At 37.9% G+C, this 19,235-nt stretch overlaps 1 protein-coding gene across 2 annotated transcripts in view; it reads right to left on the bottom strand.

The window, feature by feature from the left end:
* The window catches only part of ppp1r16b (protein phosphatase 1, regulatory subunit 16B), an 85,518-nt gene extending 66,498 nt beyond the window's left edge, over nt 1-19,020 (bottom strand). For both annotated transcript variants that reach the window (XM_017408878.3, XM_037975371.1), the window contains exon 1: nt 18,881-19,020. The gene's annotated coding sequence lies outside the window, so the exon portion shown is untranslated. The remainder of the gene's footprint in view (nt 1-18,880) is intronic.
* Between the last annotated feature and the right edge of the window lie 215 nt (nt 19,021-19,235).

Raw genomic sequence — 19,235 nt, 5'->3', positions numbered from 1 at the left:
TTACCTAAACTATAAATTCTTGTCTGCTTCGAATTTGCTCAACTACACTTTTATATACCAAATCTATTATCTAATTACTCATTTTAGCTTTGAACAGAACAGAATGAAAGGACAATAGATTAGTTAAATGATAAACCCTGAAGGCAGATAATAACCTGTAATTTGATTTTCAATTTCGAGTCATTTACTAGAAAAATGTTAAAATTTATGATCACTTGCAGCCTCTGAAATAAATCAGCGCAGTTAGTCTGCCACTTTTTTTCACCAGAGTGGAAATTATTTTATTGACTAATCAATTAGGAGCATCTAAAAAATGGATTCAAAGTGTAAAAAAAATAAATAAATAATACAACTGGCAGTGTGCTGGCTTACCAAACTATCATAAAATATCCAAAGACATTACATTTGTGGCAATGAAGTGACAAAATCATTTAATAATAATCTTTTCTTGACAAGTCTTAATTTAAAAAGTACTTTTCAACTTTATACACCAATATACACCAAGAAGCAGGGAAATCTAAGCATACACTCGCAGCACTTTGCATAAACAATATTGTCTGTAACATAGCCTGACATTTAGCAGAGAGGAGCGAGTGCTGTGTCAGGACGCTCCACACGAGGTAACAAAAGTCTCTATTGTCACAGACAAAGACCCAGTGTGTCTGATAGAATATGACGTGTGTTTGTTTGATTTACATGTGTATGCATTCATCAGAGTACTACAAGCTCATCAGTGTCATTACACAATGTGTGTAAACTGTGTTAGCATGAAGACCTCTGAAACTGCAGACAGAGGCTGGGTGATATGACTACAAATTAATATTGTGATTTCTTTAACTTTGTTGCAATATTCAATGCATATCAGTATTTTAAATGGTCTTTTATTCACACATAAATGTTTAGTTCAACACTTTAACCTAATGCAGTGGTGAATTGTGACTCTCAGGCCTTAATTTTCTGAGCCTCGTTCTCTAACTAATTTACTGTGTGCTGGGGTTTTTAGGATGGGAAAAGGGAAGTTGTGATTCATTAGAAATGCCTGGGAAAAAGTAAACCCATAGTGATTTATATGCAGAAGGTAAAAATAGCCATTTTACTCAATGCTTCTAATATAGTCATTTTTGATATTGTACATAGGAAAAGTCCTGATATATTGGATGTTCTCAATATATTGTTCAGCACTTTGCTAGACCACTTGTTCCAACTGTACTAATTCATTTAATCACCACTTAATACCACATACAGGCCAGGCTGATTAAAAATCCCACCGAAACCATTCAGAAAACCAGAAGGAGTCACGGCTGCCACACAAGTGACGCTTGTGTAATTGCACTGACACAAGCATTTCACTTTTTGTATATTCTCTGCGTTACTCCAAAAGACTCAATCAATGAACCAACTTGGTTTCTGGACCTTGGAGCTAGGGAGACAATTTCACCTCCAATGAGAGGAGAAAATAGAAAGTCTATAAGAGGAAGACCTCAATGTGAAATGAAAGATGGAGCACGGTGGTTTAAAACTCTTTTTCAGTCTATATCCACTTTACAGCTTCTCAGAAAACAACAATAGGATCATTTCAGGAATTCTTTTGAACTGAAAAAGAATAATCCAGTTTCATGTTTTAAATGGGCAAGATGGCCACACAATGAAATTAGATTCATTTTCCACCTTTTCATGACTTTGTTTTAAACAATGCTCAAGTTCTGGTTTTATTGAGCCTTTAGAAAGTTTTAAGGGTTTCAAACAGAAGTAAACATCCATAATATGACACTGTAATTTTATTTTTTCAAGCATTCTATAATGTTTTCAGTATCACTTAGGATATGAGAACACACGTAGCTCCTCCATGGTGTAGGCACTAAATACACTAAATAATTGACAATGTCGAAGTTCGAGATGGGCGGCAAATTGTCGGACTCGTCTGACATTTCCTCTTTTTCCACCTCCTACAAATCAATCCCGATCAATCTCGCACATTGGTCACGAACCCTTACCTACCAACATGGTAAAAACATTTTTTACCATGCGCTCTTCCAAACGAGACTTGTGGGAACTAGTTATTGACAAATTCATACTAAATGTTGCTAAAACATCACCATATTCCTGGAAACAATCAAGAAATGCGGTCAATGTGGCGAGTTAAAATTAGACCAGGCAGTGTTTGATACAAATCCTTATCTAGATGCAGAGACAGTGCCTTTTATAAACGGGTATTTGTCCTCCTCGCAAAGCTGCAGAAATACCCAAAGAGAAAGAAGTTAACACTTCTCAGATTTCATAACCTAACTCCCTTCAAGATCATTTATCTAAAGGTTTTAGGCTTATTTTTTTCCATGTACATTGTTTCATCAGATAAAATTATAGCTGGTGTATTTACATGACACTCTTTGTATTATTTCTCTTTTTTTCTTATTAAAAGTAACACTTCTGTGTTCTTCTTCGGTTTGAATTACTGTGTGGTACATTCGTCATGCAATAAAATCTGTGCAACTGAGTCAACTCACTATAAAATTTCTGAACAGAAGAGCCCAAGGTTTTCAAGATGCAAATTGTGGATTCTGGCTGCCTTGGTTTGTTGGTGCCTTCCAGTCTGAATACTTGACTGATGCTGTGTTTGTTTAATGAATTAAACCTCTGCAAGTCAATTTTGTTTTCCTAACAAAATTAGAAAAACTCATCTGAGTGTTTAGAGGCTGCCTATCTTTTAATTATGTTACAGTAACATGGTCAGTAAATCGGTTTTATAAGTGGCAGTAATTATGGCCAAAACTATGGAGAAAGTTATTATTCTCTGTTGGAGTTTGACAGCATCTCTTTAACTTAAAATCGTTTTAAACCTTTAGCTTTACCCCAAAGGCCTCATTATCACTCACAACCAATTACTGTTAAAGAAGCATGACTGCAGACACGACACACGGCCATTAAAACAGGAAGAATTTGGTTTTAACAGTTACCCTTAGGTTTGACACGTGAACTTTCGAACAGTCATGTTCATTAGCCAAAGAACGACGTCTGGACATGTCAAACTGAAGCCACTGAAGTCGAGCTGAAATAACGCAGGTCTCTGTTCGGAGAGCAGAGAACACACATGCGCACAATATCACACCTTGAACACAATGTCAAACGCTGTACCTTCATCTCGCACGCAGCACTAATTTATTTTGATGAAATGCTGTGAAATAAGAGCTACTTCTTCATTTGTTTTATTATTAGTTTATATTAGCTTTACAAAAGTGCCATTTTTTGGTTTGCTTTTCTCATTTGTGCATTTTTGTACTACAGAAAGGATGGATCCTTTTTGTAACAAAGACAGCGCACAAATGGATGTTTATCTTTGTCTTAAACCATATCATGTTCTTAACACCTGTTTAGGTTTCTTAAGCAACAGCAGCCACAGTTTCTTCTTTTCAGTAAAAACAGAAGAGAGGAAACCATCTCTCGCAGCAACAGCTCAGAAGTGGAAAAAATGAGCAGCCTTCACACACACACATGATAGGTATCCTCATGAGGATACTGCATTGCTTTTCACTGCATTTCTACCCTAAAACTCAACACCAAACTGCATCACACCCTCAATCTATCCATGACACTAGGCAGCACAAACTGGGGTCTGGTCACCATGAGAACATTAGTTATACCATTAAAGGTAGTATCTCACTGAGATGCAACTGATGGCAACTAATTGGTGAACAAAACGCAAGACAGTCTCCAGGATATCTCCCGGACGTTCACAGGGATGTCCAAAAGACTTGTGTGACAAATTTTCTCTCAATATCATCACAGTGTTGTTGCGGGTGTCTCCAACGCTTCTTAAGTTTTTTGCAGGCATCTCCGACCCCTTTCAAGAGCACAAGAGCCATATTTTGGTACATACACGGGAGCTCTTCTGTGACTGAAAACATGTCCAGGTCTAAAAACCACGCCAATGATTAAAAATGTGTTATTAGAAGTTGTGTTTTCAATCTATTTCAACATTCTTGACATTCAAAGATTCACTTTTAAAATAAATAAACAGTAAAATTGTATTACACTTAGCATTTTGGTTTACATTACATAACATTAATGTCCTACATTTAGCGCTGAAGCAGTACATACATCTTTTTTCTGTTTCCATGTTACAGTTGGCACAAAATCTTTTTGCGTCAGCACGTTTATGCATTGAGCTGCTGCACTTCACTTAGCTTTTACAGGTTTCTAAGATGCTTTAATGTTAGCGTTCTTTTTAAAGCAGTCAGAGAGTTGTCAGGTTTAGTGAGGGGAAAAGACGGGGTAGAATCACAACACAGGGCAGCAACGTCCGGGTGACAGTTTACGTATATTATGATGTTGCAAATTATTTATCAGAATACTTACACCTCTGCAGTTTTCATTTTTGAACATCACTAATCTCCTTTTTATGCTTGTTTATTCCATAAAGAGTCTGTATGAGCAATTTAATTTATGCTTTTTAAAGGAACAGTTTGGATCACTGCTGCATTTGATATCTCTGTCTTGACATTGAAAAAGTAAATTGTGCTTTTCAATCTATTTTATACCAAAGTTTTGATGATTTCACTCGTTTTTTATTTCAACATACTTTCATTTCACACACTCCATCCCTATCTTTGTCAGCATCCTCTAAGAGGACATTTTTATTCTGTCTGGATTACTTGTCCTACTTGGCGCTGGGCGTCCTGGTGGGGTGAGAATTTATTTCCTCTGGTGGAGCCTTGATTTAAAGCACTGAGGTCAACTTGATTCTGGGTCGCCGTCTCTCTTGTCGTAACGAACCAGGGCGGAGGTAAAAAGCACACTGCATATTGAGAAAAGCAAGGTGTTGAGGTGCTAACAGGATGCCTTCACTGACCAGCTGTACTAGAAACTGAGCAAGGAGTCACACTTTTCTAGCTTTTCTGCCCATCTTTAATGATATGAACGAATAAGCTCAACTCAACCATAATACCTCGAATTACATCAGCTTACATAAGCTGTTTACTATATGCTTAAAAATTGTAAGCCAGCAATCTCAGCCTAAATCTGTTTCTCTACCAGGACTGATCCCACAAGACCTACTGACCAACATGTAAGTGACCAGCGTTTTAATCAGTGCAGTAATCACTTATGGCTCTAAAGTCATGCAAAGTTTCAGTTCTGTTAAATCATAATTGGACTTTGGTCAGCACAGCACAGCTGGGTCCATATGCAAGTTTGTCACACACATTTTAACTGGTGCAAGAGGAATGTTTGTGTAAACTTACTTAGCAAATGCAATTTCCCAAATCAAGTTTAATATAATAAGTCCAAAATGCCCAACCCATTTATTTAAAGAACAATATTAATTTAGTTTTGCAGGTCAAATGCTCGTCTGTTTCAGAGTGAATCAGTCACTTCAGCTCTTTGTTCCACTCCTTTTGTCTTTGTGAGAAAGCATAAAAAATGTAAATCTATAAATATTATCCTCTTTATCAAGCAAGAAGTCTGGCTACAGTTAGGTATGGTAAGTTAGGTAAAAATGATACTGCTGATTCCAATTTAGAAATAAATTAAGGACCTAGCATTCAGTGAATTCATGCATAACACCAGAGCTTTAGACTAGAATCAATTATGTTGAGAAATGAAAAAGTTGTAAAAATACTACTTCTACCATATGATTCTTCAACTCAATATTTATACAAATGACTGAATTATTGCCAGTTTGTGTTGGCAAATGTAAATTAGTTTGGTAGCTGTCTTGAATTGGATTGACTCCAAAAGTTAATCAATTAGTACATTTAATGATTACCTTCTAAAAGTTTGATTAAAATTTATGTTGTGATTTATGAGATAGTTCTGTGAAAATTCATCCAATGGTTCATGTAATGTATTCCTAACAGACAGACACTTTAACACACACAGATAAAAACGTTATTATCCGCCTTTCGGTGGCAGTGATAAAAACGCTTGTGATGGTTCAATAGTCTTGTCTTTTGGACACATGAAGGTGGCACCAGTCATTAACTCAAATGGGCATCCAGTAGTGCCCTGAAGTTGCATTAAAACAACAGCTTTATATATCATATCCCTTTATGTGAAAGCCAATTTTCTGCAGTATAGACAAACATATTGTTTAGGGTGGATAAATTTAAAGAAAAGTAACAACAGAATAAAAGAGTAACAGTTGGTAGATCATCATGTGATAAAGCATATTCACCCTTTACTAAGGCTTTCCTGTCGTGCAATAACAGGAGATTTGTTAAACTGGAAGTATGGAGGGTAAACAGGTACCCAGAAAGCGTCAGCTTCAACAATCAACGGATGAGTTACCAGACTGCATCAATGAGCTGTGCAAAAGTACTGATGAGTTTTACAAGCAGGCATGAAAAAATGCAGCAATAAAAAGCCCATTATGGGTTGTTTTTCTGTTTGTTCTCGGTTTCATCATAAACTACTGTATTTTGTTTGCAGCATAAAACCAGTTTCTGCTTAAGGAAAGCATGAATGTGACTCAAGATGATCAAACCACAGGTTATTACAGACTTCAAAGCTATTCAAAGTACGTTTTCAGTAGTGACAACAAAATGACTTAAGCTTTGGATTATGTAAAAAAAAAACACAGGATCGGTTTTAAATTTGTTCAAAAATGTGAGACACTGAGCTAAAAAGATGAATCTGAACAACACTGTTGATAGACTAATCTCTTCAGCACAAAAACCTTTTTATAGCAAAAACAAAGTCTCTAATGACACAAGCATAAACATTTCCCATCTGTGCACAGGGATTTGCAATCCTCTAGTTTATTTTTGCACAAAGTGTTACTAAATCCTTATAACTAAATTCCATGTCTTCCTCTAGTGCTTTTTTTTAGAAATCCTGCAAGTCATGAAACTGAGGTATACCTTAAACAAGTCACGAGTTCTGGATCATTTCCCAGCAAGTAAAACAGACAACATAAAGTTCCTAAACTAGTCCTAACAAGCCCAGTTCAAACATCTGCTAAAGCATATTTAAATCCAGCATTTCCTGCTTTGTTTACATTCCTGTTTGCTGCCTTGAAGTCCTTTGCCAAAAAAGAAAAAGTTGAAATGATAAATGATGAGCAGTTGTCAGCATGGGTTTAAATTATTGTAATTATTACAACAGTCTTTTGACTCCAAACACATGCCATGGTAAGGCACCATCATCCCCAACTTTCTTTCAATTTAAAGCTAATTTTAAAAAGAAAAAAATAACTTTTTAATTATTCCACAGAGAAATGCACAACTGTTGCGCCATAACTTCAAATCCCCATTTTAGGCTGGTTAATTTTGTTTCAGCTTCCTTTAATCCTCTCTTTTTTTTCCTGTATAGCATCCAATCTGGAAAGAGAACAGCGTTACACAGATGACAGGAAAACTTTGATAGGCTTATAAGAGATGAAATGATAGAAATCGTATCACATTAGCCTACAAAGATTAGAAGTAACTGATAAAAGATCATCTGCATGCATCTAAAGGACAAGACAGTAACTGTAAACACTATATATACACCTAAAAATTAAAAGATTTGAGAAGAAATTGCCAAACATTGCATACAGTTTGCGTAAAATAAAAACAGTGTGTCTACTAGTGTCCAAGTCTGTTTACACAAAAGATTGTCTACGATGGAAAAACTTTCCTGTTTTCTTCTTTAATTTTTAATTGTCTTTAACATCTACAACAATAGTTGTGGTCTTTAATGTTTTGGTAATATGTTGTGTTTGTACTGTTCTTATTGTTGATAAGTGCTATTACTGTTAAGATTGATCAGCCTGCAAAAGAAATCAGGTGATCTTCATCTTGACTGGCAGCTGGCAGATCAGGAGCTCATAAGTCTGATTTCTTTTCCACTCCAGTGAAAGCATCATTCACCGCCTCACAGACCTCAGCAAACCCACAACAGCTTCATTTTAAAAGCTGCTTTCTAAGTAAGAGATTTCCTTGTAATATGCATTATACATAAAATGCTAAAGATAATATTTAAGCATAAATGTTTAAAAAACCCTACTTCTTGGCACTGCTTGTCCACATAAATCCCAAGAGACACTTTTTAAAACTTGCACCAATAATGGTTAATCTTTTTAGCACAGATGAAAGAACTTGTCAAAACATGGCAATGTCCTTTACCATATAAAATCAAAACTTATACTGAAATTGTCTATAGCTAATTTACCATTGCAGAGTCCTTCCATAAGAAGCTTAAATCCTCTCAAATGGAGCCAGTCATCTGTATTCCTGTTTTATAGTCCATTAGGCAAACTCTGAAGGAATATACTGTAATTCAGCTCCTCTGCAGCAAAGCCTTGTCCAAAAACCATTTAATCGTTGTCCTCACTCTGCTGTAATTTGTAGGCTCAATATTCCTCTTTCTTTCCTTTTTTAAATAAATCTACAGGTTTTATTTAATCTGTGCATGTGAGCCTATTGCTTTTTGTTACATCAGAGGAACGGCGTGAGGATACATTATAAAAGTAAAAGACGAGCTTAAAGCTTTCAAATAGAGATCCAGATCCTCCACCCACAGACTGGAAGACATCATACTGATCCTTTTTCCATTATCTTGACTTTTATTGGATACACATCTGATTTTTTTTTCATGACAATACTTTGTGTGTGTGGAGGCGTCTTTACAAAAGGCCTCACACAAAGCAGGGAAAACTTGACCTAAGACCTGCTGCCCTTTTTCTGTCCTGGGTGGGGTCATTCATCAATCTGCTCTACACCAACCAGCAAGTTGTGTTTATGTTAGATTTATCTGTCTGTTTATTTTGAAAGAAGGTTTGACCACAACATGCCATAGTCTTGAGGATTCATCCACCCCTCTGCTGCAGTAAATCAGGTCACTTTGGGCTGTTGCAGGAAATATTTGCCGTTTTCCTCTGAAATGTTCCTCCTACTCGTGTTTTCCCCTCTGCAGCCACTTCTCACTCTGTGTGTTTAGAGATCTGCCCCAGTGTTGAGTCATTTCGCTGCCTAATGATGGTTTGAGTTCCCGGCTAAGACCCAGTCAGACTAAACAAGGCTTAAACACAGCCAGCCTGCAGTAAGTGTCACTTCTAATCCACTACTAAACCAAGACGGGTGCGCAGTCAGCCTGCACTGCTGTCCCAGTAACTGCAGGCATGTACAGAGCAAAAGTAAGAACTGCGAATGCTGCTGACGTCTCATTTTGCTTCTGTGAAAAACAAGCATCTTCTTGTTAGATTTTGAGAAGCAAAGACAAACAAAACGAATGAATGTACACTGTTGACTTTTACAATCTGTTCCTGCTGCTGGCCAATCTGATTAATAAATGAGCAAAAGCTGAGTGAGCTTATATGTCACTTGGGGGTTGTTAAAGATAATTCTGGTTTATTTCAGCCCATGTTTATGGATTATGCTAACACAGAACTCTTAAACTCAACTGTGGAGAATTAGAAAAGTCAGACACACAATCAGCCACCATCTTCACAAACACAAGACCGATGGTGACTGATGTGACTGATGTCACCAGCAGCTATTTTGCTTTTTGGCTCTAAAAACTATCAGGAAGGATGTTCATTAATCAGACTTGTTGCTGCACGTTATGTGCATGAGGAGCTGCTTTTTGCAGAGGCTGGTACCATGTGGGAGTGCCATTGCACAGACGTTTTGTTCAGTTTTTGTTTTCCTTTTTTTTTTTAAAGCAATACTTCAACTAAAAAAATGACCTAGTACTTTTGCTTCTGTTGAGGTTTTCAAGAAACAAAAAGCAGGTTCAGTCACTGTTACAAATCTGTCTGAGGAGCAGAGCTAACAGAGCAGAGCAGTAAAGCCACAGTGAAAAAGTGGAAGTCATTCAGCTACTTTTATATAAAATCTGTCCGAGTGGACATCTTTCTGCAGAGGTGGTTTGGTTTTATTTGTCTCTAAAGGCTGCATTTGTTTTCACGTATTATTTGTTTCCTTCTTTAGTTTCAAGCCCACCTGAACACCAGAGTTTAGTTGTGTTCCGTAACTTTTATCTTACTGTGTGAACAAGGAACAATTAGCTAAGTTTGAATGTTGTGTTTCAAAACTGTGTATTACACCATTTATGTATTTAAGAAATGTGTTTGGTTATCCACAGTGTTGTACTTTAACTCTGACTGTGAATCATTTGGGGATTAAAAAGTACCTAATTCAACAACAACCTGTTCTCATTAAAAAAAAAAAAAATATATATATATATATATATATATATATAAAGTCTGGCTCCTTGGAAGCATAACCTTTAAAAATGAGGAATAGTGTCAGACTTTTAAACAGCATTACATGGTTAAGATTGACCATGATAAAAAATGTGAGGGAGATATAGAAATTGGCTTGGCCACTTAGAAATGTTCAGTCACAAGCCAACCCTGAAAGAACCAACCAGCTTATAATTATTCCCAGCTTTATTGCGATTTTTATCTATGGTCCTGGAACAGAGGTCAGGCACTACGACCCACCAAAGGTTTGATTATCAGGTGAAAATTCCTGCTGGCATTTTTTTTTCTGGGTACCACATGTAAAACTCATTCACATGAATGTCACGACCCAAAACACTGAGCTGTAACAAGATGACAAATATTATTTATTTCACCTGTCAGTGGTTTTAATAATGTAGGTGACTGATGTTGGACATAAAAGCCCAAAGTCAAAGCATCTGTCCAATTTCACACCTTTGTTACTTGCATTTGAGCCTGACTAAAATGAAACTCAGAATTAGTTATAACCATTTTTCTGACTGCATCAGATAAAGTCATCCAGCAAAATCTTAAAATATAGGAAAAAAAATGTCAGTTGCATAAAAATAATGCTAATTATTATTCAGAAATGCACGGTCAATCAAAAGCTACTTAGCTGTAGTTGAAGGGTTTTCAGCTTAACTGCATTTGTGACTTTAACATAAATAAATCCACAAGTGAAAACAGAAACAAGTTTAATTTAAACTCCTGTATTATTTGTGTGCAGTCACAATCAATACACCATCAATAATGCACAGACATATCATGGTAACATCAACAAGAACTCCTGGGAGAACGACGCATGTGGTAACTTTCTTCATTTTTGGTGTCCACACTCTTGCTGCCGTTTTATTTTTCCAACTGAACATCATTCAGTCTCTTTGGTTACTAGGAAAAAGCTTAGTTTACAAAACCTAGAAAGCATTTCAAAACTGACAGTGTGGCTGTAACAACAAAGCAGAAGTCCAGTGCTGTTTACTTTGAAAGTTTTTTTAAAGATCATATTTTTTACAGAAGTCCTTCAAACAGGACAAAAATAAATTCAATAGCTGGACGGAAACTATGCAGTTACTGTGAACCACAGTACTGGAGGAATGACCACATTTGTGTATTTGTAGCAAATCTACTCTGTCTGCATCCTTTTTAAAATAAAGCTGCAACTTCTGTGAAGGAGGAAGCACCACAATAACCAAGTGTCAACACCGATATGCTTTACATTTGGTCTGTTTTGAGATTTCGGGTACTAAACAAGAAATGTTCAGATAAAGTTGCCCTTGCTTATCAGCTTATCAATATTTAAAGATACAAAACACTTGTAGAGTTTAAAAGTACTGAGCAGAGCAGCACTAGTCATCAACAAACATAAAATACAAGTGAGCAAAACATTAATGGTTAATAAGGTGTGCGTGTGTGTGTGGGTGTGGGTGTGTGTGCATATAATTTTTTAGAGCAGTCAGCCATGCTCACAAATAGGGCAAAACAACACTTGCAAAAGCACTTTTTTCTCTCTCTCTCTCTCACACACACACACACACACACACAACATCAAGGTTTAAGGAGAAGTAACATCTCAACAGTGCAAACCACAAAATGCTTGTGTGAACACACACATACACACAAATACAAAGCAACTGCAGCCATGGCACAGCCAGGCACAACCAAGCGCAAGAGGATGCGGTCAGTTTTACACCAGTGGATGCAAGGCACAGAGAGAGAGGCAAGGCAACATTAAAAGGGCCCATCACAATGAAAAAAGCACGGATGCACACACACACACATACAACAATAGCACTGTTAGTCCTGGCTGAATTTTAGCTTTGAAGTTCAACAGCTGTGTCTGTCTAATGTAAGAGAAATATTCTTCATCAGAAGAGCAAAATAAGAGCATGAGCCTTTATAAGAAAATCTACAGAAGCTTCATAAATGGGGCCAATTTACTTTTTACTGTATAAAAACAGCTGGTAAGCTTTGCTTTAAATGCTGCAGAGAAAAAAAGCTATATCGAATCCAGTATTTATTACAAAAATATTTCCAAAAAGACACTAAAAATGCTGAAATTTCATGATAATAACAAGGACCTGTGTGAGGCTTGTTGTGCTTTACACAATCTGAGGAAAAAACTTTTTCTATCGCCCCTCAGTGAAACACCTTCTTGAACAAAGAGTGCAACCACAAGCTCCATGAGCTCACTTCCTCAGCACCGATTCGCTTCAATGACTGCGACTGGCAGCTCTGTTTCTGTGACCAATGATCAACACAGAAACATGCAATGAGCTGAACAAACACCAGCGGCTCAAAAAAAAAAAGAAAGATGCATCAACACCGTGGAGTCCGGAGGAGACTCAATGTGCATGTTTTGCTTCAATAATGACACCACCAACTGCTGCATAGATGCCACTATGCAAGAAACGCAGGTGCTTAGGGTTGAAATGTTCCCCAAAGAAAAATCGCTACGCCCCAAAGTTGCTGAGTTGGTGCTTTTGCGGAGCAACTACACCTTCAACATCAGCTAAAACTCTGTCTGTGTCCACATTTAGAAAAGAAGAAGAAACAAAAAAAAGGATGTGGGAGGTGAGGGTTCTTGGCTTTACGATGTTCAACACAGATATGCAGAGGAAACTATGAATATAAGTCTGTGTAACCTGGATAGAGATGTAGAACTGAAAGTCAAAGATAACCACCAATTAGAAGCAACTGCCAGACTCCTTTTCTCAGCTGAACAGTCGGGGAGCTTTGACAGTCACTAGGGACACATTTATGGCCCTTTTAGGGACTTGTTGTATGGCAGATTTTGCTGTAGGGAGACTAACAGCTCTCCTACCGTCTGTCTGTGGAGGAGTGATAAAACACGAACATAGTCTTCCTGATTACAGTAATTCTGGTAACATTACCGTTCTTCAGCCTAAATACTACGCTGACCTCCAAAGATGGCACTCCTATTGGCAAATTAATGTTTTACGGCTTTTATCTATATTAGTCTGTTTGCAAGGTTGTGTTTTTCCACAATTTTCACATCTTGTGTGTCTTATTCAAATTGAAAGTTTGCGTAATTTTTACTGACATGTACTTTGGCCATGTAACGAGCACCTGTTTAGCATCCGTCAACACTAATACATGTATACTACTTCCTATTATGGTGATTTTACCCTATATTGCGACACAGATACATACATCCTCTGGGAAACAATGTACAAATATGCCCACACATCAATAATTGAGAGGCGTAATTCTCCACAGCTGCAGAGTTTAATTTTCTGTGAAAACAATTACGCCGTGTAGTGACCATATACATAAAGAGCTTTGCAGGGAAAATCTTTAAATGCAAAACTGACTGACTCAAACCGCAGGGCCTTAGCTTAGAAGGCTAAAGCTCTTTGGTACAAAAACAAGCTGGTATCTGTGAATTTAGATCAGTGAGTGGTCACATCAGGGGTTCCTATATCACAGATTAATCAGCAAGATAGATCCACCAACATGTCTACAAGTTATTTATTTACTCCACTAAAACCCACCAGTTCAGAGGCGGTCTTGTCATTATGATAATTTGTGCTGAGTGGTACTGCTACTATACAACGGAGTGTGTTGCAAGACAGATGGATTAATCTTATTGAGGTCATACTAGAGCTACACACAGGGATTAATCAATAAACATGAAACACGTCTTTATAGCAAGACTGAAAATCTTTTAATTATGTTTTTTTTTGTAATATTTATCTTTGTCGCCATGTGGTAGAACTGCAAATTATCAATCTTTAGGTTTTGGACTGTTGGTCCAAAAAAAAAAAAAAACAAGACATAATTGTAACGCTGATGGATGTGAAGAATTGTATTAAACATTTTTCACAATCATATCAAATTTTATAAACTAACTGATGACTTAAAATGAAAATCTTTAAGTTTTCTCAATAAATAAGTAAAACTTAGAAAAATATATTGTTTTTAAAATCATATTAACCATATTCTTTCTATGATTCTGATTCAGTCACAGAACAAATGAAGTCACTATCAAACCAAAAGCACATTTTAGGCTTTAAGGTTATGAACAAGCTCAACAAGTAGACATAAAAAAAAATCCTAATATGTGGACTTTAAAGATCCATTAGGAGGCTTGATAGCTGCCCTGAGATTTGCCTGTCCCCGTGCTAACACCACGGATTAGCAGATAGCGCCTGGTCAGTAGCTGTAATCAGATCACTGAGCCTGTATAATCTTTTTTTTGATAGTAAGCAAACATGTTGGTTTCAGGGACAGCTCATGAGGACATCCTAAGCAGCAGGAAGTCAAAAAATAGATTTTCTTTCCCCATTTGCACCGTAGCATGGATTAGTGAAAAAAATAAATCCACTCCGTGTTTGTGGTGTTCTTGCTTTAACGGTAGGTTCAATTTCCAGATGTAAACAAATCATAAAGCGAAGCCCGTGTCTTCCACCGTCTCCAGGGTAACTTCTGTTTCAATATTGTATGAGGTAAAGCCAAATCACTGTTGGAATAATTAAACATCAGTTAGGCTACAAAACTACAGAGAATATATTATGGAAGCAGCTTATTGGTGAAGAGGGAGTAGAGAAGGAGAGCAGTGGGACTCCTCAGAGATCAGAGACGACTCACTCAGACACTCACAGGAATCTAATTTGGCCATTACAAGACAGTTTATGAAGCATAATGATTTATTGCTTAAAAATACCAGAGCAACTAATGGTTGCAATCTAGAGGAGTGTTTCTGTCTGATAAGTCGAGTACTAAAAAGGAATATGGAGATTCTGGTTGTATATAATGTCAACAAGTATGTAATTTAAATTATATTAAAAAGGGACTTTAAAGGAAGGAAGTCACCATGAGCACTGTGTCAGTTTCAGTTTTCCTGGTTAATCAATTTATTTTTCTTTGGTTAATATCACCCATCTGATCCTAACATAATGGCTAATGGTACCATAGGATGCATTTTATCATTCTGGAGCACATTCTAACATATATGAGCTGTAAACACATCCTGTGTCCTACACCATACATACTGTATGTCCCATTTCAGTGAGTTTGTACTGCTAACTACATGCACAGCGTCTTGGGGTTTAGACTGTTTGATGAATCATTTTGGCGTCTTTGAATTCAGATTTTCATATATTAACACATGTCAACTGAGCACAAACTATACACAGCACAAAACCAAAGCCTTGAGCATAAAACAACAAGCCGCATAACAGCACTACATGCTTTCGTGTAATCATAAATATTCCTGTGTTGTGATGGGATCTGGCAGAGCATTATTTTCAGATGTTTGTGTGCAGAAGCGCACGCGTAGCTTTTCCTCCCTCCAACATGAGCTGACAGTCAGTGCAGATGCTTAAAAAGGAAAAACGGCACGCAAAACACTCAGAACCACTCCACAAATCAACATTTAATAAGGCATCGCAGCCACCTGTCTTAACAAAGTGCACATCTGCTACAACGTGAGACCAACACAGGTGAGGACACTTTAAGCATGCTGGAGGGTGAACTTTGAGTATTTGAATACAAGACTTCTGATATTACCATAGCACCGAGGGTAGCAAAACAATCTGAGTCTGTCCTTTTTTTATTGATACATTTGCATGTTATCAAAAAGGAGCAGTTTTTAGAGTCAAGCTTGAACACATGAAGCAGCTTCTGAAAATGTTCCCTTTTTCCTGTTCTGTTTTTTAAGCTGGGAATGAGAACAATGACATTTTAGAGACGCTGTGATCGATCACAAGACCTGATATAACTTATTCCAAAACTGAACCCAGCTATCTGATGATTTGCATTACCGTTCATAAGAACGTGCTTATTTTCTGCAATGGTTTCATGGTTGAAAGCAGAATTAGCGCCATCGACCTCTCACCTCGAGCTGCTAAGCTTTTAATATTCGACCGGCTGGATGTCAATCTGTAAACACTGTCATCAACATCATGGGCTTAATTGCAAAGACAAACAACGCAGCATTACTGTGGGCACATTTTACTTTTAAACCATATTTAAAAAAAAAAAAAAAAAAGAGAAATCCCAATAATTTAGAGGGTGTAGGTCTTTTTTTACTCACAGCAAAACAAACTAGCGCCAGCAGGCATCAAGATTAAGATTATTATGGAAAAAAAACCTGCAGGCGCATCCATCATACATACTATATTCTGGAAGGTAATGCTTTAAGAGTTACTTATATGTTTAGAGGCCTTAGTTTCCTATGATTGTCAATGTTCAAGGTCTGATTTGAAAATGTGAATAATGGATGGGTTCTAAATCAGACATTATCTATTCATAATGCTCTCTTTTGAGTGACGCTAAAAATGAGTTTCTGTAGGACTAACTGGGGCTAATTGCCTTGGGTCAAACAGCGCACGGTTCAGATTTACAGCCAGGAAAAAATATGATTACGTACAAAATGGATTGCTGCATTTTCTCTTCATTCAGTATAAAGATGTCTCCAGAGTGTAAAAAGCCCTGTACGAGTTGGTGTGTGAACGAGTGAATGGGAAACACATTGGTTAAAAAAGTGTGTGCAAATTACTACCTTAGAAAATGTGCTTTTGATGGCTGCCTCGTCTGAACCGTTCTTTCAAGCTCATTCCTAACAACTTATAAAAGGGGTGACTTTACGTGTCTATGACGTGACTAACAGCCCGTCTTCTGCTTTCAGATATTTTTGTACCGCCTCAGTGTGTGTTTAGGGTTACAGCCATGCTGCATGACAAAGATGGGACTTTTCAAAGAAGTTTTGAAAAGTTTACCGTCACACCTCAAACTGAAACTATATGTTGGCTGATGAGTATACCTGTGATTTTGGGAAACCAATGTATTAACCATGTTTTTTTTCTAAAAACTGTCATGCAAACCATTTATTCTGAAGATGGATGGTTGTGTTGTTGCAGGACGGTGCTTGTACCCAAACTATAGACCACTCCATAATGGTGTCAGTTTGTTTACGCACAGTATAGTCACCATGTTGGAAGGCAAACTCAAGCAGATAAACACACTTTTGTGCAATTTTCAGCTGCTTGAAAGGGCTGACAGATAAGAAATCATAGTTTAGAATCTCTGCAATCGGGACTAACCACAGAGATTAAAGCCATGAGTTGTCCCAGTGATAACAGTACCAGTAGCTGATGAATCTTGGTCAGGCGGACCAATCAACCATTATCCTATAACAGTAGTAGAATTTGCACAATATATTTTGTTGGTGGTACATTCACCTGTGCATTTTCTTTATGATATAACAGCCTCAGCTGTATGGATTCTTCTGATAACAGGAAATATTTTGAACCGTAAACTTGCTCCCTACATACGTGACAACAACAACTTATCTACACTCATTGTTTATATTGAGAACTAGAATGCTGTGTAGCATATTGTGAAAAAAGATTTTAAAAAGATCACTTTATCAGTAGTTTATCTATTCACACAACCCTTACCCTGGCTGTAAGCATTACTCACTACACCCGCATGTAAAAATTCAAAGACTTTGAATGCCTCGAGGTCCTTATTTGTTAACGGATTCTGGTTGAAAACCAAATCATTTCACTGTCTGGATAGGAAATCGAGGCCGGTTGATTTGGAACGTTTGGCCATTTCCTCACATGCACGTCTTCTGTCAAAGTTGGTCAATAATTTCAATTTCTGTCAATATCAATATATCAAACTCAGGAACTAAATAAATATCTTAGACAAAAGTCGACAATAATCCAAGTCATTCCTCTCATTAATGTGCTGTTTGTCCTCCAACATGGCGGACAAATAAGGTCAACACCTACTGATGACGTCAGTCTGATCGGTCTATAACTATTCATTATTTTTGGTAACTTCCCTCCTGTATCTTTATCTTTTTAGGAAACGTATTGTTCAATACTTGCAATGTAATGTTTCACTGTAACTATGTAGCAGCACTAAAAACTCAGGACACACTCAGGTACATCTCTAGTGTGGTTTTTTTACATCTCTGAGCATTTTCACTGTTAACAAAACACTTTAAATCAATCAAATACGTCAACACTTTCAGCTTCACACTTTAGCTCTGAGTTATTTTGTGTCTGAGCAAAGCAACTTCATATTTGTGCCACACCGTGTACCAAACAATGAAACTAAATCAATAAAAGCAACATAAACAGAAAACTACCAGAGATGCTACACTTGCTGACAAAAAACGTTTAGAGGATGTACTTCCTTGAAGGCGTAAAAGTTTGCAAACATCCAGCTCTGTTATGACCAACAACTTAAAACAAAAAAAAGTAAGTTTTTCTCTGGAGCTGCAAACATTTTGTCCCAGCAAATCCACGAGAGCAGACCTGTAGCAGCGACTGGAGGTGAAGCCATGTGTCTCATTACACTGGCGACATGAGGAGCTGTGGAGGCTGCTCTGCTGCTCTGCTGCTCTGCTGCTAAGCTCAGGGCTAAACGACCCCCGGCGCCAGCAGCGGAAGCGGCTCCACTACAGGTTGGTGGACCGCTCGGTGCCAAAGTCGGCTCCCTGAAACTGCTCCAACAAGCCGGGCAAGCCTCCCTTCTTCTCCCCCTGCAGCCGCGTTTCCTCCTCCGAGAGAGGGGAGGGAAGGGGAAGGAGGAGGAGGAAGAAGAAGAAGAAAACCTTCTTCCTCCTCAGTTCCAACCGGGTCCAGAGCTCGGTGCCCCCACCCTCCACCTCCACCTCCACCTCCACCCCCGTGTCTCTGCACTCACCTCAGCCCGGGTCGGGATGTTCACGCCGAGGAGACACGGCGAGGATATCCGAGAGCTTCCAACTTGTCCCGTTAGTGGAGACACAGCATGTGTGTGTGTATGTGTGTGTGTCTGCAGGGTCTCCGTCTCTCGTCGCTCCAAGTCATTCCTTGGGGGCGGGGCTTAGCAGGGGAGGGGAGGAGACTGAGACCACAGGGGGAGGCAGGGCCGTACACAGAGGGGCCGTGGGCCGTCAGGGGCCCCCCGCACAGAAACATAGTGTCCACCATAAATGGATTGGCTGAGGAAATTATCTTAATCTCTAATTAAAGCCATGATAGATGTCGATTTTTCAGTGGTTTAGGTTTGACTTTGT

The sequence above is a fragment of the Kryptolebias marmoratus genome, linkage group LG4 (genome assembly GCF_001649575.2).
Source record: "Kryptolebias marmoratus isolate JLee-2015 linkage group LG4, ASM164957v2, whole genome shotgun sequence".
NCBI lineage: Eukaryota > Metazoa > Chordata > Actinopteri > Cyprinodontiformes > Rivulidae > Kryptolebias > Kryptolebias marmoratus.
The sequence above is the reverse complement of the archived record's forward strand: the minus strand, read 5'-3'. Positions and strand labels throughout refer to the sequence as shown.